This window comes from Tenrec ecaudatus, chromosome 3, assembly GCF_050624435.1.
Source record: "Tenrec ecaudatus isolate mTenEca1 chromosome 3, mTenEca1.hap1, whole genome shotgun sequence".
Lineage (NCBI taxonomy): Eukaryota > Metazoa > Chordata > Mammalia > Afrosoricida > Tenrecidae > Tenrec > Tenrec ecaudatus.
This window is the reverse complement of record NC_134532.1, coordinates 111,335,077-111,357,993: the sequence shown is the minus strand read 5'-3', so window position 1 is coordinate 111,357,993 and position 22,917 is coordinate 111,335,077. Positions and strand designations below refer to the sequence as shown.

At 43.1% G+C, this 22,917-nt stretch overlaps 1 pseudogene; it reads left to right on the top strand.

The window, feature by feature from the left end:
• Nucleotides 1-16,978: 16,978 nt before the first annotated feature.
• Nucleotides 16,979-17,356, top strand: LOC142443505 (putative ribosome biogenesis protein RLP24 pseudogene; annotated as a pseudogene).
• The last annotated feature ends 5,561 nt before the right edge of the window (nt 17,357-22,917 follow it).

Genomic DNA, 22,917 nt, shown 5'->3' with positions numbered 1-22,917 from the left:
CTACTCTGCCACATACATTCGCTGTGTTGGGCAGGGTTCTTTACAGAAACAAAACCAGGACACTTATTATTTTTAATCTATCTATCTATAGATATAGATATAGTTTTATACAGTAAAAAGGAATAAAACGGCTAATTAGGCCACAGCAGTACAGAGGGCTCAGTTCAACTCACTTTCATGGAACAGTTAATATACTGGAGACCTTCAACTCATGTAGGCTGCTGGGTCCAAGATCAAGGAAGCAGACAGCAGAGTATTCCCTCAAGCAAGGCAGGCAGAGTAATCCTGGGGACAGCAGACAGCAGGGCTAGTCAGCAATAGTCAGTAGCAGGGGAGCTTATCAAAGCAGGCCCTGATGGGATCTCAAACTCAATCAATGTGACAGGATCCACCAGCCTCAATCTCAAGCAGTGTATGCACCAGCAGCATGGCAAAACAGGTCTCAAAAGAGCCTCTAGCTCTAGTGACATGATCCGCAGGTTGGCTTGGCTCACAGGTAGTGTAGCACACAGGTTGAGGCAGAGAACTAGCTAAAGCAGCAGCATGCTGGTACAATCACCAGGGAGCAAGAGGGAGATGGAATGCCAGCTCTCTTTATTGATTTCAGTCATCCTCAAATCAAGCTGTGATCTGATTAAACTCTGCCCACATGCTCCTATTGGCCTAGTTGGCACAATAAACCTAACATAATCACTCTGAGTCAGAATGGCAGAGAGTTCGTCTTGTCACCTCTTTTGAGTAACCAATGCCCCCAGGAAAAAAAGACTTACCAGATTGCTAACAGTCTTATATGCGCCCTGTTCTCTCAAGGTCTTTATCTTCACTACTCTGTGCTGTCATAACAGAAATACCACAAGTAGGTGGCTTTATGGACAGATATTAATTTTTTCAAAATTCTGGAAGCTGAAAGTCCAATGTCGATTCTTTGACTCAGTAACTCTCATATGACATATGTCTTACCCCATGTCTGCTTATCTCTGTGTCTTATCTGCTAATTTTATCACTCAGAATTAGATTTAGAACCCATCCAACTCCAATGCAATATAATTAACATAACATAGGAGATCTTATTTCCAAACAGGGTTCGATCCATCTGCAGGCATAGGGGTTAGGATTTCTACACATATTTTGGTGACACCCAATTAAATCTGTAAGCGTCCTGGTGGTTTAATGGTCATGGGTTGCACTGCTAACCAAAGAGTCAGCAGTTTGAAACTGTCAGCAGTTGCGTGGGAGAAAGATGAGGTTTTCTACACCAGTAAGAAACTCACATGGGGTCAGTTCTGTCCTGTCCTAGAGGGTTACTATGAGTTGGCATCAACTCGATGGCAGTGAGTTTGGTTCTGTTTTAATTAAATCTGTGATTATCTTTGATATTATTTGTAAGATTTTTTAATGTTTCCTCCACATGTTATAGTTCATTTTGTACAAAAGTTGGGCTAAAATATAGTTGACTGTTACTGGAAATAAAAATCCCAAGATGACTCTCCGATATTTTGATTTTTGGCAAATAAAATTTCAGTTAAGCCCAAGTGGAGCTTCAAGCTTCCTTTGACGAGCTTTGGAAATGCGCTGTCTAGCAAACACTTGTTTAGCCAACACGCACTGATTGTTGCAATGAGAAAGATACAAGGCCTGCCACCAGAACTCGGTACACTCTTTGAGGGGAAGCAGACATGTGTGTAAATAATAAAGGAGTGCAGGGGGAAAGTGAAGTGCAGAAAATGACCTGAGTCTGGAAGTAACAAGCCTTGAGATTTCAAATTGGAACAGAAATGTCATGTTTTGTGAGGACTATAAATCAAGGGTTTCGAATGGTAGGCTGCAGACTGAATGCAGCCCACAGCCGTGTTTTGTTTGGCCCACACAGTGTTTTAAAAATAGGAGATTTCCCATTTGGAAAAAAAACCTGGATTTCCATCTTCTGAAAACTCAGAAGTTCTGGCAACTGTCCTCATTGCCAACTGGCAATAATCAGCGGGTGGGAAGTGGAGGTTGTCTCCCGCGGGAGGGCCTGATTTCTACAGTTTGCCACATTTCCCAGCCGTCCTCCACCATCATCCCTTACACTCTTTCTCTCGTTTTTACCATCTAATTAAAATCACTGGAGAAACGCAGCTCCTAGCTCCTCTCTCTGGAATCAGATAGTCAATGTTAGACATTTGAATCCACCCCTCCCCAAGCTCTCACGTACACATGGTTGACCCAATTTTTTTAATCAGAAATTTTAGACCACAGGTCCTCGCCGCTGCCACTTTCCATTATTGACATGTCCGTGTTGGTCCACTTGGTCAGAGGGAGAGTCAGACCATGAAAGAGCACTCACAGCGCCTCGCTACTGGCGGCCTCCATAGAAGCATCTGACTCAGAGAAGTGTTGAAGAATGGTGGTCCTAGTTCTCACGATCAATGAGTTTTGACCCTCACCTCCTCACATCCCTGCATCGGCCCTTAAAGTCAGTTTCAGTCAAGTCAATTTTCTGACTCGTGGCAACTCCGTATATGTCAGAGAAGAGCTGTGCTCCATAGGACGTCCAATGACTGTGCTTTTGTTTTATTTTGTTTTGTTTTCAGAAATAGATTACCAGGTCTTTCTTCTGAGGTGCCTCTGATTGGACTCAAAAAGCCAACCTTTCAGGTAGCAGTTAAGTACCAGTACATTAGCCATACACACACACACACACACACACACACACACGCACACGAGGTTCCTATCAGCCCCAAGGTTATCCTCTAACCATTTTAAAGGGAAGGACCTCTTTCATTCCAGTTCAGTAACACACCAGGAAAATACAGCTCTAGGAGATCAGAGAACCCGATGGATATGGTGTGGCTATTGTGTTAGCCCGTACCATCATAAGGAGGAAAGGGTTTGGGAGGCTGAGGGTGAGGCGAACTAGACAAAATGGAAATCTGTGACTTGTAAGCGTTGTTAGAGCCTTAGTGAGATGCGGGTTACTTGTTGAGTTCCTGAACACCAGATCAGCATCTTGAAACTAGCGGCCACTGTGCAGGAGAAAAATGGGGCTTTGTAGCCTCACAAGAGCCTGGAACAGCCGTACTACCAGGCAGAGACTCTTGTCATCTTGATTATGCTGGATCGAATTTGATACTTGGCCATATGACCTCCCTATAGATCCCACCTGAGTTGGTTCTGGGTGCAACTATCTCTTACTTGTTCCATGACAGAAATTTTTTCCATGGCTTTTAAAATATTGATAGGGGTCTTTCCTTTCTTACCCATGATTTGTATTTTTATCTTTATATTATTATTATTTTACCTTTACCACCTTATTTCTATTCATTTTTTATTGTTTCTGTTGGTTTCCTTGTTTATGAAGCACAGGAGGAGTAAATGCATAGTGATAATAACTGATAAGAGGATTTATGGGGGGGTGTAGAGATGGGGGTGGGGTTGATAGGGAGGGAAAGGGGATTTCAGAAGTAAACCATGAAGGGGGAGCGGGAAGGGAGCACTAGAACTGATTGCAATTGCACAATTCATTTTAAAGACAATTTAATTGTGGGGGTAGGGAGAGGTGTTCTAAAATTGATGTAGTAATGATTGTATAATTCTTCTTGATATGATTGAACAACTGAACTATTGAATTTCATATGTAAATTATGTGCTAATAAAACATTTGGCAGGGAGAGGGGTGCGATTTATAGCCTTGGAAACTGACAGGGGCAGTTCAACTCTGTCCTAGGGAGTAACTATGAGTTTGAATTGACTCAATGAAAGTGAAATTGGGTTTGAATCATAGTTCAGAACAATCCTATTCCTTTAGTTGTTGCTGTGAGCCATGAAGTCAGTTCTGACCCATAGCGACTGTGTGTACAACTGAATGAACACTGCCCAGTCCTGCAATTGTTCTGGTACTTGAGCCCACGTTGTAGCCACCGTGTCCATCCATCTCCTGGAGGGCCTGCCTCTTTTTCCCTACCCATGTACTTTACCAAGCACGGTGTCCTTCTCCAAGGACTGGTCTCTCCTGACAGCCTGTCCAAGTACTAAGGCAGTCTCACCACCCTTGCCTCTGAGGAGCACCAGGCCTGTGCTTCTTCCAAGACAGATTGTTGGTCCTTCAAGCAGCCGTGGTGCTTTCAGTGTCCTTCTGCAGCACCACGATGCAAATGTGTCGATTCTTCTCTGGTCTTCCTTACACAGCGTCCAACTTTCACAGGCATATGAGGCAATTGCAAATACCATGACTTGGGTCAGGCACATCTTAGTCCATAAAGTAACATCAACCCTATAGAATAGAGTAACATCCTAGCTTTTTGGTGGTTTGTTTGTTTGTTGTTTTATATATAAGAGAATACCCCAGGTTTGCTTTTTTTGTTTTGTGTCTTTGTTTCCTAAAGAGTGGCTGGTAATTCAAACCTCTGACCTTTTGGTTAGCATCTGGTTGCATAACCATTATGCCACCATGGTTCTTTATATGCCGAATAGCTTCCATGTAAACACTCATTCTAACCACATATTTCCCACTGTTTCCAACCACATATTTCCCACTGTTTCCTCTATGAAGGACTTGCAAGTCAAGCAATGCTGGACATGCTCTGTTAAGAGGTATTCCTTTCAGCTGACTCGCCATGAAATACAGAGTTTAATCTGGTTGGTGTGACAGGTTTTCATCGAATGAGCAGAGCTTAGGTGAAAGAATATCATGTATCTCTAAGTTCTCTTTCTAGAATGAAGAAATAAGAAGCCAGAATCATGGTGATTTGAAGTTTAGAGATTCAAAGAATCAAATAATATGCTGGAGTGTACAGACTGGCCATCTACCGGGAGAATCAAAGTAGGACAATGTGAGAACTGGAGATTCACAGAAGTGAAATTGACCTTGAGGGACAAGTTGTTGTTAGGCATCATCGATTGGTCGTAACTCCTATTGACCGTATGCACAACAGAACACAACACTATCTGCCTCATATCATGCGCACAGACCTTGTGTTTGAGTCTATTGTGTAGCCCATCGTGTTGAGGATCTTCTTCTTTTTCACTGTCCTTCTACTTTACGAAGCATGATTTCTTTCCCCAGGAAATGATTCTACCTGATAACGTGGTCAAAATACATGAGACAAAGTCTCACCATTCTTGCTTCTAAGGAAGCCATTCTCTGGCTGTCCTTTTTCCGAGATAGATTTGTTCATTCCTTTTGAAGTCCACCGTCAAGTTGATTCCATCTCGGGACAGTCCTACATGCAGCACAATGAAACACTGTCCGGGCTGCACCATCTTCACGACTGCTCTTCTGTTTGAGCTCATTGATGGAGCCACCAGGACGACTCATCTCCTTGAGCGTCTTAACTACTTTTCACTGAATTTCTCTGGCAGCTCCGTATATATGTAATACTCTTTACCAGCACTAAAGTTGAAATGCATTAATTATTCTCTGCTATTCCTTATTCATTATCTACCCTTCCTATGTATATGAGGCAATGGAAAATTCCATGGCTTCGCTCAGGAGCATCTTAGTCCTCAAAGAGATATCTTTGCTCTTTACCACATTAAAGTCTTTTGCAGGAGATTTTTCAAATGTGCTATGTGATTCCATTTGGGTGGAAGTAGCTATTGTTTAGGACACCTTAGATTAGGAAGGGATCTACCATTTTCCATTGAGGGCCAAAGTAAGAGTCTGTTCCAAATATTTTGCTTATTTTTAACTGTAATTTTTCTGTTCTTATTATTGAGTTACATGGAACATCAAGGGGAGCTAGGAATAATACACAGAATCACGGTGCCAAAAAGAATTGCTCAACATTCAGCCATTTCAGGAGGTAGCATATGAACTAGAACTGATGGCACTAAAGCAGCTACCAACCAATTTATGAGATCCATAATTGTGCCTGTTAAAAAAAGTCATCCAACAGATTGAGCATATCCTTGGCATTTAATTACCTAACACCTTGACTGTACTCTTACCACATGATTCAGAATAGATCAGTAAGTGGTGTATAAATAAAATGGCTAATCATGACATTTGTTTGTTGTTGGATGTTTCCTCCTTTATCATTTCCAGGCAAGAGTCCTTCAAAGCCAAGCAGGGATAGGCTGGACATTCCAAGCTACTGTGTAACACACGCTTAGTCTGAACAGTTTTGTGGTTTGAACTCATGAACTCATGATATGTCCCATCTTTGCTCTTGATTTCCAAGTTTGTGTCTATTCTGATGTAAGCTTTGATCTCCTAAGGTCTTCTCAATAGCAATGACCCATCTAGATTGTTATCTGTTGTGACTTAGGTCCTTGTTTAAGTGCTACCTCTATTTCTCCAAGTGACGGCAGACTGTGAACATTGACTGCCGATTCCTCCTCAACTTTCCTTCCAAAAGTTCTACCCCGCACTCTTTCTTCCGAAAGCTCTTTCCTGATGGCTTGGGTTTCCCTGTTTCCACAGGGCTCAGTGCTTCTTTAAGAAGGAGGGTAATTTATTATGAAGATTACCGAAGGTGACATACAGACATAGGAAGTGCAAAAATTATAAGAGCACAACTCGGGTCATATTTTACTAAATGAATATTCCTGTGCAGCACATGACCAGATTCGGCAACATTCACAAATACTCTTTTTCTCTCCCCAGCTCCGAGCTCCGTTTGCCTACTTCTTTTGAACTCTCTCAAAATAGACTTAAACAATGCATACTTGTTTGTACCTAATTTCCTTGGCCCGGCGCAACGTTTGAAAGATTTATTCATATTATGACATATGCTTTTATTCCTGTTGCTGCATATATCTCATTACTTGAATGTAATGCAATTTACTTAGTCATTTTGCTACTGAGGGAAATTTGGGGTGCTTCCAATTTTCTGACTAGTACAAATAATGTTAAAAACGTACCTGTTTGAGTCTTTGAGTAAGCATCTGTAAGTTTCTGCATCCTATGCACCTAGAAGTGAGATGACTGGCTCATGCTAGTTGCGAGTGTTAAGCGTTAGTAGACTGGCCACACAGTTGTTCCAAGTGGCTGCGCCGGCTTGTACTCCCACAACAGTGTGTGAGTGGCCTCCAGTTGCTCTTATCACTACTAGCTATTGTAGCACCATTTTTGATTACTTCATTTTAACTGCACAACTCGTTTATCTCGCACTGCTTTCCACCTCTCCCCTCTACCCAGGGACTCCTGGCAGCAAGCGCTCCTCTGGCTCAAGGACACCTCCTGCTTGCCTTTTCCTCTTATGTAAATCTGCCCTCACTTTGACTGGATGAAGTAGCCCTCGTGTTGCTCTGCCCTTGGCGTTGGTCTGCTAACATAAGGTCACCAGTTCCAACCCACCAATATCTCTGGGGGAGAAAGATATAGCTCTTAACTCCTGTAAAGACGGAATGTCTTGGAAACTCCACAGAGCAATTCAACTCTGTTCTAGAGAATGGTGATGAGTTGGAATCAATTCGATGGCAGTGGGTTTAGATTTGGGGTTTGAAATGATTGGACCAACCCCTGTACATGACAGATTCTTCACAATCAACCATCACTTGCTGCCCAGGCTGCTTTTAAGTCATTGAAAAGGGTCTCAGCCTTTCCTGCGTGTAACCAAAAAGCAACCCAGGCCACTCAAGTTGCTTTCTCAGGGGATCTGAGGCTTTGCACATCTGTATGGAGACAGGCAGCCTCATCTTTCTCCCACAGAATAGCGGGCGAGTTTGAACCACCAACTTTGCGTTAGCAGTTCAACCCTTACCCAACAGGGCCACCCATCAGGGCTCCTTGAACTAAGCTCACTGCTGTCGAGTAGATGACAACTCATAGCAACCTTTTAGGACAAGAGAGAACTGCCCCCTGTGGTTTTCTGAGACTGTAACTCTTTACGGGAGGAGAAACCCTCATCTGTCTCCCATCTGACCTTGTGGTTAGCAGCCCAACAAAGAACCACTCTGCCACCAGGGTTCCATCTTTGCACTAAAGCAAGGCTAACTCAGAACCTATGTGCCTGTTCTGACTTATCTACAAACTCTGAAAGACACTGATCTCATTTGTAACCTGGGACCGACTTGGACTGCTTGGCATATTTGCCTCACAAGTGAGTTCAGCCCTGTGGTGCAGCCATTCCCTACGCGCACTAGCAGCAAATGGATGGCTTATGCTATAGCTTCTCTTGAGAATGCTCATATCTGGCTTTTCCTAAATTTGGAGTTACACTAAGCTAGGCTGTCTTGAGAAACAAAACCAGTGACACCTACGAAGAGAATCACCCTTAGCTTCTCATCTCTTCCAGACAAAGAACCATATTTTTCACTTGCAATGCTACATATATTAACAATAGTAAGGCATCCTACAAGTATTCTTCCAGAAGCAAATTTCCTCCCAGATAAAAAGATTTCTATCTACTAGTGAGTGTACCACTCTTCCTTTTCTTTTGTTAAAATCTGGTTTGAATACATTCACTTTTGTAAATAACAAATGGGATTTTGTTGTTTCTGTATAAATGAATCTCCTGTCTTTCCTCTCTCTGTAAAGGGAAAACGGTGTATTTAATTTCTTTACATAACTCAATATTCCAAGTTGAATGGAAATTATAAACTTCTCACCAAGGGTCAATCTTACCACCTGGCATTCAAGAATAGATTTCCTAACTTCAAACTGTGATTTTTTGAGGGCTAAATTTGGGATCATTTAAAATTATTTTCCCTCTGCCAGTTCTATGATTTTGTTTTCAGCAGAAGAATAACACATTATTCCATTAATTAAAATTAAATGCCTCTCTTGAATATACCTGTAAACCCATTAGACTCCTAAACCACCATTGGGGGTTTTTAATTGACTTTTCCTAGACTTCATTGAACAGCACATACACAAGCTACTCTATAATCCCCTTGCGCCATGCATTTAGGTCCTATTAACACTAATGGAATTTATATACGTGTGCACTGGGGAGAAGAAGGCCCTTAAACACCCTTTTAATGGAGCCGTTTTGCTTCTTTCTAGTCCTCGTCACCCTCCTGGGTGGACTTTCTTTTTCTAATATGTGCTTCCAAATAATGCCGCTCTGATTTCTTTTTCAGCTATGACACTTGGTCCTTGAATGAGCTCCAGGGCTTGCCTCCCCACTTTTATTGATCATGCTCAAGAAAGACAGCGGGCCTAAATCATCACTACTCGATTTGATTTTGCTTTCAATCCACTCCTTCGCAGAGCAAATATCTATACTCAACAGATGGCTTTTTATCCTCCTGAAGAATTGACTAACCAGAAGTGAATTAAGATAATGAATATGTTACCCAGGAGGCTAAAGATTTTTCCATGTTAGCATGAAAATAAATAGACATGCTTGGAGACCCGCTCATGTCGAATGTTTTTACTTACTTTGACTTCAGCAATGTGTATGTGTAGGAGCCCTGGTGACATCGTGGTTATGTGCTAGTCTGCAATTCCACAAGGTTGGCAGTTCAAAACCACCAGCTGCTCTGTGGGAGAAAGACGGGGCCTCTACTCCCATAAACAGTTTCAGTCTCGGAAGCTCACGGGGTGGTCTCCTCTGCCCTGCAGGGTCGCTATGAGTCAACGGGGACTCAGTGGCAGTCAGCGTGCGAGTGATTGCTTTTCTTCTAAAGTACCTGTCACGTAGGATTCCAGCAAAGTGTTCAAATTTAGAGCAGGAAAGACAGAAGAAAATAAATTGTCACCATAAACCACCAGGAAGAGAACTCCACTGCCAATAGGCATGCTAGTGATCTTGTTTTTTGTGAGCTCTTGTGCATTGTTTATTATAATATCTTGAGGAATGGACTTTACAAGTCAGTTTTGTTTTTTCTTTCTTAATTGCAAAACGGGGGACACGATAAGACTATTATGGCAAAGTGACTAACAGGGTGCCAGATGATGGGCATTAAATTAAATCTCAAGACACTGCCATTTTGTTTGATCAGGAACACTTGAATGTGTGTTGAAAATATCTATTCCAAGCAGTTGTTTAAAAAAAATGAATAAACTAAGTCTAGAATTTTATTCTGTAAAATTTTATCCTATAAAAATAAGAATTTAATTTTTATATTTTTTTAAAAATCATTTTATTGGGGGCTCATACAACTCATCACAATCCATATATACATCCATTATATCAAGCACATTTTTACATTTTTTGCCCTCATCGTTCTAAAAACATTTGCTTTCTACTTGAACCCTTGGTGTCAGCTTATTTTTCCCCTCCCTCCCCAGGTCCCCCTCCCTCATGAACCCTTGATCATTTATAAATTATTATTATTTTGTCATATCTTACACTGCCTGACATCTCCCGTCACCCACTTTTCTGGTGTCCATTCCCCAGGGAGGGAGTTATATGTAGATCCTTGTAATCAGTTCCCCCTTTCTACCCACCCTGTCCTCCACCCTCCAGTATTGCCACTCTCACCACTGGTCCTGAAGGGATCATCTGTCCTGGATTCCCTGTGTTTCCAGTTCCTTTCTGTACCAGTGTATATCATCTGGTCTAGCCAGATTTGTAAGGTAGGATTGGGATCATGATAGTGGGGAGTGGGGGGGGGGGGCTGGACAGGGAGGAAGCATTTAAGAACTAGAGGAAAGTTGTATGTTTCATTGATGCTACACTGTGCCTTGACTGGCTTGTCACCTCCCCAAGACCCCACTGCAAAGGGATGTCCAGTTGCATGCAGATGAGCCTTGGGTCCCCAATCTGCACTCCCCCTGATTCACAATGATATGATTTTTTTGTTCTTTGATGCCTGATAACTGATCCCTTCAACATCTTGTGATCACACAGGCAGGTGTGCTATTTCCATGTAGGCTTTGTTGCTTCTCAGCTAGATGGCTGCTTGTTTACCTTCAAGCCTTTAAGACCCAGACGCTATATCTTTTGATAGCCGGGCACCATCAGCTTTCTTCACCACACTTGCTTATGCACACATTTTTCTTCAGTGATCATGTAGGGAAGGTGAGCATCATGGAATGTCAGTTTAATAGAATAAAGTGTTCTTATATTGAGGGAGTACTTGAGTGGAGGCCCAATGTCCATCTGCTACCTTAATACTAAACCTATAAATATATGCACATAGATCTATTTCCCCATCCTGTATTTAGGCATCTATAAATGCCCTTTGCCTCCTAGTTCTTTCTTCTATTTCCTTTTACTTTCCTCTTGTCCCACAATCATGCTCAGTCTTTGTTTGGGTTTCAGTAATTCTTCTCTGTTACACTGCCCTTGATCAATCCCTAACAGGCTTCCCACACCCTCCTTTTATTTATAATACTCTTTTTAAGGACCACTTTAGAATAGAGTAATTTGTCTATGGGGGGGTGGGGGGTAGCTTTCCCAATCATTTATAGGGTTGCTCTGCAGCGGAGTCGATGTGATAGCAGTCAGTATGAATTTTATGGAATAAACATCTGGCATTGAATATTTTCTGCTGCTTTCTCATCAAGTTGTGTGTGACATAATCAGTACAGCTGAGATTTACTACCAGCCACTATAGAGTCAAACTTTAAACTTTACACCATGAAAGGATGATACTCTGATGTCTTTCAATATGTGGGCAGGGGGGGGGGGCGGATTGACTCGTTGTATTGTATGTCAACGTACATCTCTATGAAAGTGTAAGGGTGGAGACCAACCTGTCAATCAGGTCATAGCCTCAGGATGTCTCATTGGCAGTGTGGTCTTTTTATTAGATAGACCATTGGAATTTCCTCCCTCCTGCCCTTCACTTTTCTCCTGGCTGGGCCTGTCTGCCTCTGGGGAAGCCCCATATGGGTTGTCACCTAAAGATCTGTCGGGTACCCTGCCATGTTTCCGCCTACCTTGGATCCACGTGACACCGCTTATGATGACCCTGTTGTCCATTCCACCTTTCTGCATCCTCAGCCTGCAGCTACGTGGGTTCGAAGAGGGCCCTGGGTACAGTGACTGAGCGGTCTCTGGTTCGTGTTCTGTACTAAACGCACCTCATTATTTAACACCACTGGTGGTGTAGTGGAGACAAGATGGACTGCTAACCATAGTGTCAGTAGGTCAAAACCACCAGCCCCTGCTCAGGAGAAAGAGGAAGCTTTCTACTCCTGGAAAGAGGTACAGTTTGGAAACCCCAGGAGCAGTTTTACCCTGTCACATGGGGTTGCTGTGAATCGGCATGGACTCCATGAGAGTGAGTTGCTTCAGGCCAATCTATCTATCACAACCTTATAGTACAACCAATTGAATTCCAATTTAGAATGCTATGTGGACTCTTATGTAATTTGAATGCTAACTCTGTGCCTATAGTAATGTGATTAAAATCTACATTTTTAAAAACTTGAATTTTATATTTTGCTAAGCAAATTTTGCTTTTTCTTTCACTTAGAATTTAAAATGACCCCCACCTCCCCTCGTGGTAAAAGTACATATAGTCAAAGACACACCACTTCAACACTTTCTCTACGTCTCATTCATTACACACGCCATTGATTAGTCTTGACACTGAGCTGCCACTCTTGCTATCATTTTCCCTATTGTTCCACCACCATCATATTCAACTCAGTGCCCCTCCACTTCCTAGCCAACCTCTGAGGGCCATTATGAATTTGATCTCACATAGTTAATTCTTTAAAATTGTTTTCTTGGCTTGGAGGTTTAGGGTCAGGATTTTGAGGGAAAGCCCATTCAATTAGCTTCATATTGTTTTTCTTTTTTTTTTTCCCCCGCTTCGCCCATATTGTTTTTCAGTACACATGTGCCACCTTCTACTTCGTTGTGCGGCGGCTGGGATCTGAAGAACTGGCAAGCATCCATTCCAGATACATCAGTTGGTCTCCACCCACCAGAAGCAATAAAGGAGAAGCCATGAGTCAGAGGAGGAAACCCAAGATGCGCCAGGCTGCCCGCATACGCCACAGCTTTCCATTCCAAGACACAAGGTGAGAGGTTGTAGTGTGATAGGTGTGGATTCCAGGATGCTGCTGGATGACTCCACAGTGACACCTGGGTTCGTGAACGGCTCTGAGCTCGAATGTTCAAGTACCTGAACAGATTATTTAAATTAAAAAAAAATCTGCTCAGTGTTCATAACTCTGGTCGAACGTCACACTGAAACTCTGACTTGAGAAAACCTGTACGGACCTGGTCAGCCACATGCCGCGCACGCGCCACATCTGGCCCCAGACACAGAGGGAAGAGACTGTAGGGCCCGCTCTCACCCAGACAACAGCGAGTGCTCCCGGCAGGACGCGAAAACTCGCCAATGTGCTCCTTCCTGCTGCGCTTTCTTGGTGGGAAATGCCATCGCTAACTCACTGCATGGTGTCTTGGTATGTGGTGTACTCTATTTCTTGTGTTTCAATGTTTTATGGGTATTTCTGCAACGTAGGGCTGTTAACTCTGTGTGAAAGTCCTGGAAAAATGGGGTTATATGTGTAATTTGGGGGCTTCAGAACCAATTGCGTGGTTTCCCACTATTTCTTATGGGAAAAATATGAACTTTTCAGGGTTCGGACCCAACTTTAGAATGAACTGAGGTGGACACCGAGGTATGACTGCACTCCCCACCTCTCCTGGCCTCCTGGGAGCCCTTCTCCCTCCACCCCCTACTTCTCCCAGCAGACTGGCAGCTGACAGGAGCTGCTTCCTTTCGGTGGCCTGGCCAGATTGAATAGGACAAAAAAAAAAGCATTCAGCTTCCTTAAACTTTCTGCTCTAAAATCTCGATCCGGCCTCATTATTTCAGCATTAAGTTTTGCATTCAGGCACCACGTTATACTGTGGTGTGGTGATGTTAAAAGTGTGACAAGGTAATGAAGTTCGTGAGAAACATGACTTTATAATCTCTTTATATTCTCTTTCAAGGTTGGAAATTTTTAACTCTAGGCAATAATATGTCCACACATTTTCCCATTAATGTATTCTCCATTATGTCTAATTTATTATGGAAATCTAATCGTTATTTGAATAATTAATCAGATCAAAGTGTTCTGAGCACATTCCGTAGCTGTGATGTCCAAAGTCCTTGAAGACCAAGGTGAACATTATGCATAAATACAGTACTGGGTACTTGCTTAATCAAAACACAGGTTCAATGCACTGATATCTTGGAGTGGAAGGAGGGCCATAATTAAATAATAGGTGATAGCATTTTCCCCTTAAGGGCCCAGGAGGTAAAACAGATATGGGGGGCAGAGCAAAAGCAGGAGAATTCGATAAGGAAAAAACAGATTTGGTAATATTTAAAAAGAAGACCCTCGCGGACTCCTCTCTAAGATGTCCTCTCTTCTGGCAATAATAGAAGCCCACCATCCAGATCAGTGCAAATTCCCCTGGGAGCCAAAAAGCTACACTGGCCCCAGAACCACCTTCCTTTCAGCTTCCATTCAGAGCATCCTCCTACTCGATAGTAGGGTGGTCCTTGACATCATCCGACTACAGAACTGCTATTTCCAGATCATCACTCTAACTTGTTTGTTCACCAACTCTTGGGTCATGAGGCCCATCGTACCTTTTTAAAATGATTTTATACAATCAGAGAATAGTGTGATGTTATTGTACATGCTGAACTCAGTAGTCTCTCTCACTATTCCTTTACACTTAATCTGAAATCTTGTTCCTGCCCATCCCTAGGACAGGAACCCTGGAGGCGTAGTGGTTAGGCATTTGGCTACGATCTGCAAGGTTGGCGGTTGGGAGAAAGATGGGGCTTTCTACTGCCATAAACAGTTACAGTCTCAGAAACTCACAGGGGCAGTTCCACCCTGTCTGATGGGGTCACTGTGAATCGGCATGGACTCATGGGAGAGTTTGGGTCTTGCTCTGGATCCCTTGGACAAAAATGTCAGCAGTTCTCTCACTTTGCCTTTTTATTTAACTATTTACTTAGATGAACACTCAGTCCCTGCCCCAAGAGCTTATAGATGAGTAATTAAAATATCCAGATGTATGAAATAATCAGAAGCTTTGATTCATTGTAGGTTTTCCCCTACCTCCCCTAAAAACTATTTAGAACCAGAAGTGTTCGTGTCTGGTGGGACAGATGGGAGGCAGGACGGACTGTCAGCTTTTGCTTTCCCTCCTAACATCTCCTGCTTTCCAGCATTCTCGTCAGGATCCTAGGTCCTTTCATGAGCTGAACTAGTTGGGCGACAAAAGTGTGGTGGGCGCTGCCACAGCAATGGCGGTAGGATAGGTGCTGTTGGCATCTAGCGTTGAAGCAGTCTGCTCTTGGTTGTTGCTTAGAGCTGGCACTTCCACTAGTGAAATGATCTGGAGTGTTTTCTCAGAAGTCTACACATTATTTTTCAAGGAAGGGACCTATTCTCAGATGAGTCATTAATAAAGGAGACCTAGTGGCACAGGGGGCTAAGCGGTAGGTTGCTAACCACACAATCGGCAGCTCAAAACACCACAGCTCTACGTGAGAAAGATGAAGCGCTACGTGAGAAAGATGAAGCTGTCTGCTCCCTGACTGCTCTGTTTACATGCACAGAAACCGACGAAACAGTTCTAGTCTGCGCTGAAGGGTTACTATGAATCAGAAGCAACTCATTGACAACGGGGCTGTGGGTTTTTGGTTTTGTTTGTTGCTTAGCTCATAATACTTGCAACCCTCATTACCTAAGCATTTAGCAGTCTGCTCCAGAGTCTCTCTGTGAAATCCCGTCACCATCCAAGCAGTCCTCTTGGCTAGTTACTGCCTGATGGGCTCCAGGCTGGGTCCACTTCCTTATACTCAGCCCTTGTAAATTCACTTCTTTCAAGGAAATCCATGCATCCTCAGGGAGGGGGTTGCCAGCACTCAGAGGACCTGCTTCACGGTCATATAGCATGTCCTGAAGAAGTAATACTGCCTCTCCCTTAGCACTCTGTTCTTGTTCTCAGCCTTTGAAGACATAGCCAAAACATTGGAAATAACCCCCCTTCTTATATTGTGTTACACCTGTTTTTAACAACTGCTTACCTCCAAAGTGCGCTCTACCTTCACTGATCAGACACCCACACGCTGATTCCTCTCTCAGTAAACTCCAGTAGGTGAGCCAAACTCCAGCTTAAACACACCTGTCACCTGAGGACTTACAACCTGAAAATCCATGGTGCTTGAAGAAGCAGAAGACAGCTTCACCAAGATTATTGAACTGTCAGGAAGCAGACAATCCTGGACTTACTACATCAACACCCTGTAGGCTACATTAAAATATGTGTTATTCTGGCAAAACTGTACCTGACATTCTCAGTGAATAGTATTGTAAATTTTTCCCTGACAACCAAATCCCTTTGTTGGTAGAAATAGCATCCAGCCATGAAAAGATGTATTTTGTACAAGTGAATAATTCAGGTATTGCCATATGGAATTAGCCTAAATGGACCCAATATCCCTCTCTCAAATTAGTACCAGGGGCTAATCAACAATATTAATGGAATATCTTTATGCCACCATGGAGATGGTCAATCAGACTCCCTCCCATAAATTAACAAGGAGGTCACTAAAGGGAGCCAAAGGCTGATTTAAAAAACACAGATCCAAGAAGCAGTTTGGGGGGCTTACACTTAACCCTAACTCCAATTTAAAAATAATCAGTTCTCACATCATGACCCTGCTCAATACTCGCCCTCAGGAAGGGAACATAGAAGACATGGGTGCTGTAGCCAAGTGTGGTAAAGAAATTAGAAGGCACCTGCCCAGCTATCAGATAAAATAATGTCTGGGGTCTGAAGGGCTTATTTCCAAACAAGCAGCCATCTATGTGAGATGTCAACTACGTCCACATGGAAGAAGCACACTAATATCAGTGACCAAAGGATTTGTAAATATCAGACCCTAAATTGTGAGATTCTGGTTTGTAGAAGGCTATGGACGACACTGGAAGCCGAAAATTCTTGTGTGAGCCCTACCCAGGAAATAAGGCTCTCATGATTGCCCTCTTTGTTAGTCTGGGTTGACTAGAGAAACAAGTCCAGAGACATCCACATGTGTGTAAGAAATTGCTTTATGAGCTTCCACGCAGGTCTGACAGGCGTACAGAGAAGTGTTGCTTCTGGTCGGGCCCATCTGCCCCAGCCACAGCATGATGTTCGTGCGCAAGGACTGCAAGGTATTCCGATTTTGCAAATCCAAATGTCATAAAAACTTTAAGAAGGAGCAAAATCCTCGCAAGGTCAGGTGGACCGAGGCCTTCTGGAAAGCCGCTGGCAAAGAGCTTACAGTGGATAACTCATTTGAATTTGAGAAGCGTAGAAACGAGCCTGTCAAGTACCAGCGAGAACTATGGAGTAAAACCATTGATGCAATGAAGAAGGTTGAAGAGATCAAGCAGAAGCGCCAGGCCACATTCATAATGAACAGGTTGAAGAAAAATAAAGAGCTACAGGAAGTTCAGGACATCAAAGAAGCTAAGCAAAACATCCATCTTCTCCGGGCACCTCTGGCAGGAAAAGGAAAGTAGCTGGAGGACAAAATGGTGCAGAAATTACAAGAGGACGTGGATATGGAAGATGCTTCGTAAACATCTTGTTGCCTGGAACTCTCGCTATCTACCTGTGCATTTAAAACTTTGAAGACCTGGAACTTCTCAGGGATTGCTTTGTTTAACATACAGCCCCTCAGATAAAAGGTGATTAAAAATACATCTAACACATTGCTGTCTAGAAATCATCCAGTCATAGATGTTCAGTTGCATCATCGTGTTTAATCTTCACTTACGTAAATGAGGAAGGCTCTTTTTGCTAGTGGAGAGTGGAATGTGAATATAAACAGTCTGTGTTTGTGTGATGGCCCAGCAGCTTTCCGGTGATGACAAACACTCATGGCTACCGACACGTACAATAAAGTTGTTCTTTGCAGTGAAAAAAAAAGAAATTGATTTATATACAAAAGCAATTGAATATTGAGAAAACATCCCAGCTCCGTCCCAGATCAAGCCCTTAAGTCCGATATTAACCCATATGTCAGACACTAATCTATAAATTCCTCTTCAGACTCATGAAACTCATGCAATGACACGGAGTGCAGGAGGATCACAGGCTAGTGGGTGGGAAGTCTTGTGAATCCAATGGCGTTGTAAAGATCTCAACTGCAATGTCTATCTTCCAGGGAGTGAGCCAGTGTCCTGCCTCCAGCAAGCTCTTTATCATCTTAGTGCCTCCAGATGAGGTCATCAAGCTACAAACTGATTCACAGGCTAACCTTCACCCCTTCACTCTTAAGTCTCAAATTGACAACACACTCTCTATCCATAATAGAGGGATGTAAAGAAACTGGCTAACAAACAGAGTGCATTGGAGAGATGAGTATAGCAGATCAAAATGACAAGCCTGACTTGAACAGTTAAAACCTTGATCCCCTTCTGAAGATGCACATTGGGCCTGATCTGGTTCTCAGCAACTTTTTGTGTTCTGTTTGTTTATGTTGTTCATATTGGGGTTTATCTCAGATGTATTTTGTCATTGGGGGGTGACCCTGTTGAATTTGTGTTATATGTTTTTCTGTATTTGAAACCCAGGATTGATGAACCTATAGAGATAGCAAGTAGAATATGGGTTTCTGGGAGGTACAGTGGGAGGGAGGAGAGCAGGCGGTGAAGAAAAAGGGAGCGGATGTCATGGAGTTCAAGAAGGAAGAGAATGTTCTGAAATTGATTGTGGTAGCAATTGTTCAATAGTATTTGATGTGATTGAACTATGGAATGATATGATATCTGTACTAGCTCCCAATAAAATGGTTTGGTGGGGGGACAGGGGGAGGGAAGAAAACTCACTGCTCTGAACTGCTCTAAAGTTGATGTGACTCATAGTGACCCTATAGGACAGAGTAGCACTGACCCTGTGGGTTTCCAAGACAATAATTCTTTACAGAAGGAGAAAGCCTCTACTTTCTCCCTTAGAGCATCTCGGTTTCAAACTGCTGGCCTTGGGATTAGCAGTGCACAGTGTAATCATTATGTTCCTAATGTGAGTTAAGGCACTGGACTGCTAGCCCCTGTAAATATCTACAGTCTCAGAGACCCTATGGCACAAAAGATAAAAAGGCTACAAAAGAACTTGAATCACACCTGAAGTACCTGGTCATTCCTCTAGACCAGGGGTCAGCAAACTTTTGAGACAGAAGAGCGAATCCTGTCCCTCAAAAAAATTTAAAAATTATTCAAGGGTCATAAATAAATTTACGAATGAAATCACCATAATCTAAATAATATCCTTTAAATCATTTCAATTTTACCTTACAGCTACTTGTGCATACCACAAGAGCCACATATGGTTCTTGAGACACAGTTTGCCAACCCCTGATGTAGATGGATGATCATTTGTAAACTCAAGCCAGGGGCCCTAGTGGGGCAACAGCTAAAAGAGCATCTGCTCCCGCTAAAGGTTACAAGCTAGAAACCCTATGGGGCAATTCTACTCTGTCACGTGTGGGGTGGGGCAGGGCAGGGCTCTGAATCAGAAATCGACTCCACAACATCTAACAACAGCTCAAGCTGCCAAGGGGCCCAGTGCTTCCTAGGTCATCCTCTCTTTCTTCCCTAGTTTCTTTCTCTCTCTCTCTCTCTCTCTCTCTCTCTCTCTCTCTCTCTCTCTCTCTCTCTGGTAGTTACATAATCTGGTGTCAATTTGAGGATTAACAGTGAAGGGGTGGAGTTTATCCTGTCAATCAGGATATAGTCAAAGGCCTCTGTCATCCCTGTGGAGAACACACTTAGACCTACCCTGATGCAACCAGCGTCCTGGGTGCTGGAGAAGCCACGTGGAGACATCTGCCAGTGCTGAGATGCTTACACTATCACTGAATTCACAAGACTTCCCACCCACTGGCCTATGATCTTCCTGCATTCCATATCACTGCATGAGTTTCATGAGTCTGAAGAGGAATTTATAGATTAGTATCAGACATATGGGCTAAAATTGGATTTATGGACTTGGGCTGGGCTGTTTTCTCAATGTCCAATTGCACTTGTATATAAAGGTCTTTCTTATACACATGAGCGTGTCTATGAGTTTGTTTCTCTAGTCTACCCAGAAAAACCGACTGTCTCTCTTCCTTCCCTAGATTTTCCTCTCCTTTTAATTTTTAATTGCAGTTTGGGGAACAGGTTGCAGAGCAAATGGGTTTTCCGCTCACACTCACTCCGTTGTGTGCATTGCAATCCCACAGTGTCACCACATTCTTCTCACTTCCTCCTTGCATTGGCCCTTTTGCTCTGTCCTGCTTCCCAGTGCCTTCCTGATGCTTGGGTTTGACCCCCAGGCACATGCTGCCTTCTGGATGGAGTATGTGTACATCCAGAGGATGTATCTGGCTTTGTGTTTTCTTTGTCTCTTTTGAGACTTAATAAATGTTTTCCTAAAATTATATTCAAGATGAGGGTCTCTTTTGTATCCTAAAACACTACTGAAAGCGGTCATACTTGGCATTGTTTAATCAATGCAGAGAACCTTTTTTAAAAAAACATAATGTTCTGAATTACCAGTCTCACTCCAAGAAATAATACTTTTATACCTGTTAGCAATGAAGGATAAAGTGTCTCTCTCTGTTTAACCTAAAATGTCCCTGGTGCAGCAGTTCGATTATAAACCTAGGGAAACACAATGAATGGGAGCTTTGACAAAGCTACAAGTAGCAGAGAAATAATAAGTTTACAGAGAGTTTGGGTTTTCTAAATAGACTAATAACATTTTTTTGGCCTAGGATAAGTGAGAGAAAGAAAATGAAAGTTTAAATGAGTCTTGACTTAAGCCAAAGGACTAGCAAACTGGGTTAGTATTCTTTTATGGGAAGTTTTTCTTGAGATTTCTGGAACTTTTCACTACTTGTTTCTCAAAGATCCTTTTACACCACAAGGAGGAAAAGGAAATGAACCACAGGTAGTAAAGTGGTCTACTGACAGCCACCCAACAGTTACAGGGAAAATTTGAGGTTTTCTGTTCTTGGCCCAAATGACTTGGCCACTTTGCATGGCAATTACTTGGCCCTATCTGGACCTCAGTTGTGTCTTATTTGTTTGTCTTTAAACTGTTTTGAAAGATCATCCTCGCCCAATTTAATTTACTAAGTGGTAGTGAGGTGCAAACAAGGAAAAATGATAATACATGTGAAAAATCCTTCCACAGTCTCCTTTTCGCCAAATCCCGAAGCCACTCATGGTGCTAACTCATTGGACCTACTCATGAGATTACGCTCCATTCAGAATATTAAGTCTGCCCTAGATTGGAAACATCTGCCTCGGATCCTTTAGCATTTGTGTCACTAGAAACCAAAACCAAACCCATTGACACCAAGTCGATTCCCACTATCAGTGGAATATCTCAGGGTTTCTGGAACTAGAAAAGCGGTACAGGAGCAGACAGCTTCTTCTGTCTCCCAGGAGGTGGCTGGTGGGTTCCCAACACCAACCTGGGGGTTCACAGCCTACCCTTGACCCCCGAGTCCCACCAGTGCTCACTTTTGTCTCATTAGCCATGTTCTAAGAAGACCAAGTCACAAAAAAGAGCTTCCCCTTCTCAATTACATCATGGCTCCTTTCCAGAAAGAACGCTTGTCTTCGTTATCCAGTGCTGCTGTAACAAAAGCACCACAAATGAGTGGCTTTAATGGACAGACCCCAAAAGTCCAAAATCAGGGTGCCAGCTCCAGGGAAGGCTTTCTCTCAGGGTGCCCGTTTGGAAGGAAGGCCCTTCCTTGCCTCTTCTGAGCTTCTGCAACTCTCCAGTCTTCATGTGGCTTGGCATTTGTCTCCTCCAGCCCCACCCCCACCATCTCTGCTTCTCTTGATGGCTTGCTTTAATCTCCTCTTTATAGCAAAAGAAATGGACTTGAGACACACCCTACAGTAATTCTGCCTCATTCACATTAAAAAGACCACCCATTCCCAAATGGGATTATAACTAGAGTCTAGGTGTCATTGAGTCAGCTCTGACTCACAGGGACCCTGTGTACAACAGAAGAAAACACCAGCCGGCCCTAGACCATCCATCCTCACAATTGTTGCTATGGTTGAGCCCATTGTTGCAGTCACTGTGTCAATGTATCTCCCTTTAGGGCAGTGGTTCTCAATCTGTGGGTTGTGACCCCTTTGGGGGTTGAGCAACCCTTTCACATGGGTAGCCCAATTCATAACAGTTGCAAAATGACAGTTATGAAGTAGCAACAAAAATAATTTTATGGTTGGGGGGTCACCACAACATGAGGAACTGAATTGAAGAGTCACAGAATTAGGAAGGTTGAGAACCACTGCTTTAGTGGAACAGGGTTCAATCTATAGCACACTACTCTTTGGCCTGTAAAAACTCATGTCTTTCAGACATGCAAAGCATAGTCACACACATACCCTGCCATCTCATCTAAAAAGTCTTACATAAATAAACACCAAGCCCAAATTGTCATCTTCTGAATCATCTAAAGCAAATTTGAGTGAAATTTAGGCATATTTCATCATGGGTCAAAATTCTTGTTCATCTGTAAACCTGCAAAATCGAGATGATAAATCATCTGTTTCCATAGTACAGTGGTGGAGATAGACATTTCCATTACAATTATCCAAAACCCAACAGTTTACATTCGCTTTCAAGGCTCTGAGACCATTGAGGCAATACCCCACTTTCTGAGGTCTGCATATTGGCCATACTCGTAGATGCCATGTGCAGGATACCCAATGCCCACTCAGACAGCAATTCTGCTCCCTTGGCTTAGGCAACCTCATTCTTCTCGTCCATATGATGCCAACCCCGCAGCCTCAGCCCCATCAAGTCCGTTCTTCCACCTCTTGGGCATGGCAGCCCTGCTCGCTCACCTTTGAGTGGTGGCCCCATCCCTCTGGCACATTTTAACGGCAGCCCCCTAGTCCAGAAACAAATCAGCAAAGATCCATACCTAGCCGGCTGTGACCCTCCCCTTTGAAACCAACAAGGTCCCTGCTTCTGGTGCTGCTTCAACAGCTACGCTGATCTTCAAGCTGCACACTTTGACCTGCTCCCTTTCTGTAGCCTCCCAAGAGGCAGACAGCATGCTTCC